A 6696-nucleotide genomic window follows, 5' to 3' on the forward strand; every position below is an offset into this window, starting at 1 on the left:
ACATGTAGAAGAAAGATATTCCTCTGAGGAGCAGAAGAGAAAAAAAGGAATCCTCTATCTTCCGCCTTACAAATTCTCTAGCAAAGTCAGTCATTGACAAAGAAAACTAGTATCTTTTTGAAGCAGCATCACAATGCCCAAAGTCAGTTACTGAATTTACTTTTCTGGACTAGACGCTGAAACGTTTTAGAAAAACATTTTCAAGAAAAGTCATAGAAGACCATTAAAAGAAGAAAAACCAAAATATCAGGAAATCTTCTGAAGTTTATACAGGTAAGGTGCTTAAAAGGGGACATGAAAAGAATATATATATATATATATATATTTCGTATATGTATAGAGCAAAAGCCTAAACGTCCAGAAGCCATTTAGCATGTAAATATGCTATGTTGGAGGCTGAGGCAGTAATGAAGATAAAATTTGATGAAAAGAAATTTACACATTTAGATTCTTTGTATCTTTGAAGTCTGTAATTTAAAGGGATTCAGGTGTACGACTGTCTTAAGTGTGGGTCCCAGGAGAGGAGAAATGACATCCTGGGCCAAGGGTAGTACCGTAAAATTGACTGTAGTCACTGTTCAAGATATCCTGGGTCTATTTTGTATGTCCCCTCTCCTCTGAGAAACAAGAAGTAGAAGGGCACAAGATTTGTCCATCTGTACAGTTTTCCTGAAAATATATCAAGATTTGTTCAGCTATGATCCCTTCAAGAGTTTAAAATTTTACTCCTGGACAAAAGGAAAAAGAAGTGTTTGGGTACTGAGGTTCCCACTCACCATCTTTGTGGGGATATGACACATAGTAGGTGCTCAAAACATTTTCTTGAATGAATGATTCCATGAATACATATATTGAGAGGTATAAAGGGCTGTTACAGCAGCATAATGGGGATGAAACCCCAATTCAGTGGTTTAAAAAAAAGAACAAAAAGAAGACAGCCAAGAAAGAAAAAGCAGGGAAAGACTGTTGAGGACTTTTGATGTAAGAGGGATAAGAGAAAGGGGATAGGAGCAGGAGAGGAATGGAGGGTGAAATGGATTTTTATTAAAATAGTCTTTTTTTTAAGACTGGTATAGTGTAGAATGTTTATGTTTGCATTTTGACAGAAATAATCCAATGGAGGATAAAGATGGAAGACAGAGGAAAGAGAGAGAATCTTTGGAATAACATCTTCTATTGAATGAGAAGTGCTGGACATGAATGAGAGGAGAGGCTAGGCTTAGGTAAGAGCACTGTCCCCTCCTTCTGCTGGTTACAGGGAAATAAAGAGTAGATGAAGACAAATGGATGCTGGCTGGCAATGACGTGTTAAAAGCTCTCTTTTAATTCTTTTATTTTCTAAATGGAAAAGGAGTCAAGATCATCAACACAAGAAAAGAAACAAGAAGAAATATTTCAGTTTTAAAGAAGGGACAAAAGGTAAGAAATAGTCAAGAGAAGTGGGAAATTGAATGGACCATAGAAAGCTGCTAAAATTGCCAATTAGCATTAAAGAAATTCTTGAGTCCTTCTTTAAAACTTATTTTCTGATCTTCTCTACCCCCTAGTTTTATTTAGTACTTCAAACTAGGATTACAGTGCAAAAAATTTTACTCTGTAAGGAAAAGTCATATTATTTTTATAACTTCTTATGTTTATAAGTTATTATTCATGGAGGAACAATGTCACTATGGCCTTTATCAATCATATTTAATATTTTGTAAATATAACAGAGTTGGTATATAAACTTAAATTTACTGTTTCTTCCTAGAATATGAGTGGCCATTTTCAGAATCAGGACTTTACCCTGACTTAGGTTATAGAAATCAATGAAAACATATGCACACTTAAATTCAGTTACATCACCTCTTATATAATAAGGTAGTCCAATTTGTCATTGATTTGCAATCTTGGACACTGTTGGGGTTCAGGACATACTACCCTGAAATATAGCACATTGTCATTTGAGGAAATGGCAGAAGCAGGAGGATCATTCTTACCTTCTCCTTGCCCTTCTCCCTTGAAGCAGGCTATACAAGAATTTTCTGACCTTTCTCTGAAGTGGGTCATAGGACTTTCATTCCAGAGGTGCTCACCTTATTCCCAGATGAAAAGAACATCCTTATCTGCAAAAACACACTGATACCAAGAGGAATCTGAGCAAAGAGACCCTGCTAATTTCCCCCCAGTTTATTACCATTAGATGGTATCTTTTGTCCTCCAATCATACTCCTACATGACTGTACATAAAAATCCACAAGTTACCCTGTTTCTTTGATCCTTTCTGAAGTCTTCCATATTATGCAAAATTTATATTAAATATATTTGTGTACTTTCCTTTTCTGAATCTGTCTTTTCTTACAGGGTCACAGTCATGAAGCTAAGATAGAAAGTAAATATATTTCTTCTCCCCTACAACCCTTAGGAGACTATATTTTCTTTNAACAATACACAGTTACAAACCATGGATATTTTTAAATTAGCAATTATTAAAAGTCCATTTGTAATTCTTACAGTTTAATGACAACCTGTCCAACCAGTTTTTAAATGTCAGTTGCTTTAAGAAATTGAGGGTCATGGACATTATTATGCTAATCATCTTCTTTATTTGTAAGAATTTTTATTTGTAACATTGTTAGAGTTTGAGGGAAAAGAACAATGCTAAGAAAATGTCAAAATAATGAAAAAAAACAAATCCTCAAATACAGAAAATTATATAGTTATTTCAAATATATTGGTAAAATATATATCTCAGTGAATTATTTAAGTCCTAAGTAATCAAGAGTAGCTCCTGAAGTGATAATAAATAGAAGTAACACAAGGTACACTAATTTTTAAAGGAAGTCTTTTATACTGTCTCTCATAGCATTTATCCTAATTCACTCATTTTCTGGAATAACTGCTTTGTGGGCTGTGTCTCCAAAGGCCCTTCTATGAGAGGAGAGCCAGAAAAGATCTTTAGGTTTGCCTGGGTCACAGTAACTTCCAGAGAGCATTTCCAATGGGGTAGTGGGAATGCGTGAGGAAAGAACTTGATAACAGTTGCCAACAGCTGACATAGACTTTGTCTCATGAAGTTAAATGTGGAATAAAGAAAAGGAGAGGAAATGGAATATTCCTAGGACATATTCCAATTAAAGGGTTATACTTATTAATTTCAAAAAGGAAAGCTGGTTGTTCGGAAAGCAGCTGAAATGGGAAAAATTAAAGATACTTGGAAAGAAAGTATTACAGGGCAAGTGGGAAGTAATCAAGTCAAAGAATAGGTGAGAAACTCAGTTGAGTTGCGACTAGAATGAAAGAACTGAGGCATAAAGATAGGATAATGTGAGAAAAAACAGAGACAGCTGTGTACAGAAGTGGAAATGGTTGTGGACCCTGGAGCCAAACAGCCTGGTTCTGAAACTGGGTTCCATCAGTTATTAACTATGTTGCCATAGGAAAACAGTTTTCACTTCTCTGTGCCTTCATTTCCTCACATGTAAAATGGAAATATTAACATCTTCATCATAGGATCTTGTAAAAATTAGATGTGTTGATACATATAAAATACTTAGAATAGTGCCTGAGACATCGTGAACACTAAATGTCAGCTATTTTTTACTTATAATTTTAAAAAGCTATCTGCTGCACTAGTAGGGTAGAAGGAGGGAAGCTGGAACTTTTAAAGCAAGAAGAGAGTCTGCAGTAAACTACTCTGCAGTGTTGTCTGCACACACTGATACTACTAAAAATAACATTTAGTAGCCAGCACAGTGCTTTGCTGTTTCACTGCTTTACGTTTGCTCATTAAATCCTCACAATAAACCTATGAAGTAGGTACTATTATTATCCCCTTTCACAGATGAAGAAACATAGAGATTAAATAACAAAATAGGCAACAGGAATCAAATGAGATATAGAAAATTGTTCCAGACTGCACTAAAATGTAATAAACTCTACAGCCTGTGTAATTTATTCCAAATGGTATTCATGCATTAGGAATCTCAGTTTGCTGTGAGCAAATTAGAGCATTAGCCACATGCTACAGAGGTGATCCAGTTATTAATAAGTTTGCATAATCGATATAGGTTCATAATGAGACAGGAAAAGAAACACACTAATATCAGCAGAGAAGAAAGGAAAGCTCAGCTGAGTACAGGCTTATTGTGTATGCAGAAGGGAGCCATTTACTGAATGCAGTGTGAAGGTATGCTCAGTGGTGAACACGATGAGTCTACTTGCTTCATTATAGCCCTTTGTGTCCATGTTGCACTCCTCTGATGGTGTACATGTTCTGCAACAGCAAAATTATCAAATGCATTTACTCTCTCCTAGGGGAAAGAGTAACAGGTCTATACCACCTGCCACATTAACCTTTCCTTTTTGTATTAAGGTTTTTGCCTCCTGTTCACGTTTCCTTTATTGCTCATAAACATTCAATCTCTGTAGCCCTTACTGAAATTTGTAAGTTTTCCCAGCTGCAATCCCAGTTGGTATCTCACTATCTTTTTTCCCGCTTATCTATGATATACAAGTAACCATCTGCTGTTTTAAATTGTATTGTTGCCAGTATAAACTGTTGGAGGTAAGCTAAGAAGATTCAAATCTGTTATTTCCCTACGGAAGAGACAACCTATTTTAAATACCGTGTTCCTTCAGTTTGCTTTATGTTAAATGCTTGAGTTATTCTCACTTGAGGAAGTAAGAAAAAAGGGACTAGGATTGAAAAACACTGATCCTTTCATTGTACTTGAAGCCATTCTACCTAGAGATAAAACACCTCACTGGAAGATGTGTTGTTGTTGGCATAAGATTTCCACATAGAAAGAGCTATGCAGTTTTAAGTTTGTTAATTTGTTATGTTCACATTTCTAGGCAAAGTAGATTGGTTCATGCTACATCTTATTGTATTTTATTTGTTAAGTTCAATATGGTTTCCCCATAACATCTTCCATTTTATTTCGAAATAACCAGAGACAACCAGTCAACCTAATTTAGTGGTTTTAATTTGAAATCTTTAAAAAAATTAAAACGATGCTCTTCTGGCAAAGCTTTGAGGTATCTGAATAGAAAAGCTACTCTTGCCATGTTTACCGGACTACTGAACTGCACTAGAAGAGAATGTTTATTGTAGGAACCTTGAACATACCTAATAACACCTCTATCACAAGAGCTTCAAAGCAGTTATTAATCAGATATATAGCACAAAAGTGATCAATGTAGTTTAGAGGTTGTTTTGAGACTTAAAATTCAAATCTATCAATGACTAGATCAGTGTTTTCCTCTAAAAAAAATTAACACATGTAGAAGAAAGATATTCCTCTGAGGAGCAGAAGAGAAAAAAAGGAATCCTCTATCTTCCGCCTTACAAATTCTCTAGCAAAGTCAGTCATTGACAAAGAAAACTAGTATCTTTTGAAGCAGCATCACAATGCCCAAAGTCAGTTACTGAATTTACTTTTCTGGACTAGACGCTGAAACGTTTTAGAAAACATTTTCAAGAAAAGTCATAGAAGACCATTAAAAGAAGAAAAACCAAAATATCAGGAAATCTTCTCGAAGTTTATACAGGTAGGTGCCCTTAAAAGGGACATGAAAAGAATATATTATATATATATAATATTTTCGTATATGTATCAGACAAAAGCCTAAACGTCCAGAAGCCATTTAGCATGTAAATAGCTATGTTGGGAGGCTTGAGGCAGTAATGAAGATAAAATTTTGATGAAAAGAAAATTTACACATTTAGATTCTTTGTATCCTTTTGAAGTCTGTAATTTAAAGGATTCAGGTGTACGACTGTCCTTTAAGTGTGGTCCAGGAGAGGAGAAATTGACATCCTGGGGCCAAGGGTAGTACCGTAAAATTGACGGTAGTCACTGTTAAGATATCCTGGGTCTATTTTGTATGCCCCTCTCCTCTGAGAAACAGAAGTAGAAGGGCACAAGAATTTGTCCATCTGTACAGTTTTCCTGAAAATATATCAAGATTTGTTCAGCTATGATCCCTTCAAGAGTTTAAAATTTTACTTCCTGGACAAAAGGAAAAGAAGTGCTTTGGGTACTGAGGTTCCCACTCACCAATCTTTGTGGGGATATGAACACATAGTAGGTGCTCAAACATTTTCTTGAATGAATGATTCCATGAATACTATATTAGAGAGGTATAAAGGCGGCTTGTTACAGCAGCATAAGGGGATGAAACGCCCAATTCAGTGGTTTAAAAAAAGAACAAAAAAGAAGACAGCCCAAGAAAGAAAAAGCAGGGGAAAGACAGTTGAGACTTTTGATTGTAAGAGGGATAAGAGAAAGGGATAGGAGCAGGAGAGGAATGGAGGGTGAAATGGATTTTTTATTAAAATAGTTTTTTTTTAAAGACTGGTATAGGTGTAGAATGTTTATGTTTGCATTTTGACAGAAATAATCCAATGGAGGATAAGATGGAACAGAGAAAGAGAGAGAATCTTTGGAATAACATCCTTTCTATTGAATGAGAATGGCTGGACATGAATGAGAGGAGAGGCCTAGGCTTAGGTAAGAGCAACTGTTCCGCTTCCTTTGCTGCTGGATTTTACAGGGAATTAAAGGAAGTAGATAATGAAGCAAATGGATGCTTGGCTGGGCAATGCGTGTTTTAAAAAGCTCTCTTTTTAATTTCTTTTTTATTTCTAAAATGGAAAAGGAGTCCAAGATCATTCCAACACAAAGAAAAAAGAAAAACAAGAAAGAAATATTT

The sequence above is a fragment of the Rhinopithecus bieti genome, unplaced genomic scaffold, assembly GCF_001698545.2.
Source record: "Rhinopithecus bieti isolate Rb0 unplaced genomic scaffold, ASM169854v2 scaffold_11966, whole genome shotgun sequence".
NCBI lineage: Eukaryota > Metazoa > Chordata > Mammalia > Primates > Cercopithecidae > Rhinopithecus > Rhinopithecus bieti.